The sequence below is a fragment of the Ceratotherium simum genome, chromosome 38, assembly GCF_057802395.1.
Source record: "Ceratotherium simum simum isolate JZ-2026a chromosome 38, ASM5780239v1, whole genome shotgun sequence".
NCBI lineage: Eukaryota > Metazoa > Chordata > Mammalia > Perissodactyla > Rhinocerotidae > Ceratotherium > Ceratotherium simum.
This window is the reverse complement of record NC_141937.1, coordinates 3,918,433-3,922,226: the sequence shown is the minus strand read 5'-3', so window position 1 is coordinate 3,922,226 and position 3,794 is coordinate 3,918,433. Positions and strand designations below refer to the sequence as shown.

The following is a 3,794-nucleotide window of genomic DNA, read 5'->3' as shown; positions in this document are numbered from 1 at the left end:
TGCACACTCAAAACTGGGGAGGCTCAGGGACATACAGATTATAAAAGTTTCCGAGATAAGCAACTACATTTTTATGCAGATGAAAACCAGGATTTAAACGTTTTTTGACACTGTAGTAAGATTAAGACATTCATCCTAGAACCATACACTGCCCACGCACTCAAAAATCAACCAACAGAAGCTGCACGAGTCAGATGAGCATCATCTAAAGTTGAGCCAAGCTTGTATGTAGACATTTTTCCCCCAAATCACCCATTCAGCAGATTCCAGGAATGCTGTGTTTTAGGCCACCGAAAAGACCACATTTTTCTGAGGGAGCAGAAACCTGTAGGGAAGTAATAGATTCCATGGGAATGAAGGGGAGCGAGGAGAAGAGGACACACACACATGTGCACACTCACACACATGCACGCACACACATGAATACACACACATACAGTCATGTACAATACACACATGCACGCACAGACACAGGTACACACACACACATAAACACGCTAAGCCTCTTTCAGCGTGTGAGGGGTTGGGTGGTGTGGAAGACGATCAGATGAATCAAGGCCCAGGAAAGAAGAAAGAATGTAAAGCTGCTTGACAGAAAGCAGAGGATTATCAAATCACTAACAGTGGGAGCTTCCCTCCCCTGGGCGCTGTGCTCTGCGTTTGGAATAGTATGGGGCTCCGTCCTACTCTCCCAGCCTCTGTGTCTTCTGCGGTGGAACGACACGAGTCACTACTGCAATTGCTTTCTCCCTGGCCTTACTCTGCTCTGCCAGGGCAGTGAGGTTTCCCTTTCTTTTATGTGCCATGCCTGGGATGCAACGTAACATTAAATGAAGGCTTATTCTCCACGGAAGGTCCCGGTAGAGCCTGGACGGCAGAGCAGCGTTACACCTTGAGGACAAACAATGAGAACAGAAGTGTTCTAACAGAAAGACCACGGAGTTGTTCTCTTGTCCAGACTGGATGAAGCCCCAGGTGCCCAGGCGTGAGCCTTGCGTCCCAGCCTGGGTCCTGCACTTACCAAGAGTCAAGGAGTCCTTCTGACATTATGGCACCAGGGCCTGGGTTTACAATTGATATGGTCTGTGAAACTCACAATACAATTGCTTTACAGCAGCTCTTTCCTTCTCTTTTATTCTCTGAATATACTCATGTAGGCTGCAGGCGAGGCGGAGAGTGTGCTCCATGGTGGAACTGGAGCCACCAAGACCCCAGGGACGTGAGTTCCGATGTGCATGGCCTGATGATGAGTGAGCATCTGACCTTTGATGAGAAGGGTAGAAGCAATGCTATCATTTGCTGTGAGCAGGTTTCAAAGGGTTAGGCCTGAGGAAAAGATCCTGGGTATGAAGACTGACACATTAGCGACCTGTGAGGATAGTTTCAATAGTGTACGAGGACAGCCCGTTTGAGAAGAGCGGACATGATGACGTTTGGAGGTGCAGAGCAGAGGAGACAGTACGGTGGCCTGCATGGAGAGCATGCTGGAGGAGAAGATTTTCCTTAGGCTACTGGAGCCCTGTGCACAGCTTTAATAAGGAAGGAAGGAGCTGATGGTGAAGGAGACCAATGTTTATGGACAAGACTCACCAGGGTTCAGAGCCTGGCCAGTGCGTGAGGGAACTGGATGAAGATTTAAGAGTGTTACCCTCAGGGAAGGATGGAAGACAGTTCCTTTCCTTTCCTGGAAATGGGTGATGACGAAGAGAATTCTGTCACGAAGAAAAGTCAGAGAGGGGAGGTGCCCAAGATGGTTTTGAATGTCTGAGTGAAATGAAATACCTGTGAACCAAAATCTCTTTTTAATGACTATTGCTGATTTTTAATTGTTTAAAATCATGGTAAAATATACATAACATTAAATTTACCATTTTAACCATTTTAAAGAGTTTGGTTCTGTGGCAGTAAGTACATTCACATTGTCGTGCAGACATTAGTACCATCCATCGCCAGAACTCTTTTCATCTTCCCAAACTGAAACTCTGTGCCCAATAAACACTACTTCCGTATTCTCTCCTCCCCTCAGTCACTGGAAACCACCATCCTACTTTCTGTTTCTACCAATCTCACTACTCCAGGAACTTCATATAAGTGGAATCACACAGCGCTTCTCCTTTTGCAACGGGCTTATTTCACTTAACATAATGTCCAAAGTTCATCCGTGTTTTAGTGTGTGTTAGAATGTCCTTCCTTTTTAAGGCTGAATAAGAATCCATTGTATGTATACACCACAATTTGTTTAGCCATTCTTCCCTTGATGGACACTTGGGTTGCTTCTACCTTTTGGCTACTGTGAAGAATACTGCTGTGAATATGGATGTGCAACTATCTCTTCAAACTCCTGCTTTCGTGTCTTTGGGGTATATATTCAGAAGAGGAATTGCTGGATCATATGATAATTCTATGTTTAATTTCTTGAGGAATGCCTGTACCATCTTCCACAGCTCCTGTACCATTTTACATTCCCGTCAGCAATGCACAGGGTGTCAATTTTTCCACATCCTCAACAAAACTTGCTATCTCTGTTTTTTCAACAATAGCCATTCTAATGGGTGTAAAGTGGTATCTCATTGTGGTTTTGACTTGTATTTCCCTAATGCTTAGAGATGTTAAGCATCTTTTCATGTACTTGTTGAACATTTGCATGTCTTCCTTGTAGAAACATCGATTTAAGTACTTTGTCCATTTTTTAATCAGGTTGTTGGTTTTTTTGTTGTTGAGTTGTAGGAGTGCTTTATATAATCTGGATAGCAATCCTTTATCAGATATATGATTCATAAATATTTTCTCCCATTCTGTGGGTTGCCTTTTCACTTTGTTTATTGCGTTCTTTGATGCAGAAAAGTTTTTAATTTTGATAAAGTCAAATTTATCTCTTTTTCTTTCGTTGCCTGTGCTTTTGGTATCATATCCAAAAAATCATTGCCAAATCCAGTGTCATAAATCTTTTTCCCTGTATTTTCTTCTAAGAGATTTATAGTTTTAGCTCTTACATTTAAGTCATCGATCAATTTTGAGTTAATTTTTTAAAAACGTAAAACATGGGCCTGTTGTTTGTAGCGGCCTGTTGGTGTAGCGGTTAAGTTCGAGCATTCCGCTTTGGCAGCCCGGGGTTCACCGGTTTGGATCCTGGGTGCAGACTTACTCTCCGCTCATCAAGCCATGCTGATGTGGTGTCCTGCATAGAAGAGCTACAACTCTACAACTATGATACACAGCCATGTACTGGGGCTTTGGGGAGAAAAAAGCAAAAGAGGAAGCTTGGTAACAGATGTTAGTGCAGGGCCAATCTACCTCAAAAAAAAAAATGTGAAACGTATCATGAATTTACTTGTCATCCTTGCACAGAAGCCATGCTAATCTCCTCTGCATAGTTCCAATTCTAGTACGCGTCCTGCCAAAGAGAGCACTGAAACAAAATCTTAGAAATAAATGCATTAATATAAATATAAGAAAATCAAACAGTTTATGGCACACTTATAACGTGTTCTTACTTCCTAACTTGGGGATGCAACATGTGTATCCTGGGTCCACCAGATGTTTTAACTGACACTATTTACCCACGTCTCTGCTTTCCGCTTGCTTAATTAAGCTTTTGATTTTGATTCTCACATATTCTGTAGTTATTCTCCATGCTTGGCCACTGGAGAAGCTACATTGGCCAAGCCAATGGAGATATAGCAAGATTTTTAGGTTCTCTTGTCAATTTTCCGTAATTTACAGGTGGAAGCTGTGATGTGGATATATTTTTAAGAGTTTAGACGTTGATCTAAATGGGGGGGGCGTTGGTTAGA

At 42.7% G+C, this 3,794-nt stretch overlaps 1 non-coding gene across 1 annotated transcript; it reads right to left on the bottom strand.

Moving 5' to 3' along the window:
- Positions 1–3,303: 3,303 nt before the first annotated feature.
- Positions 3,304–3,408, bottom strand: LOC147912236 (U6 spliceosomal RNA). The gene has a single exon (XR_015550161.1). It is a non-coding gene; the product is annotated as a U6 spliceosomal RNA (small nuclear RNA).
- Between the last annotated feature and the right edge of the window lie 386 nt (positions 3,409–3,794).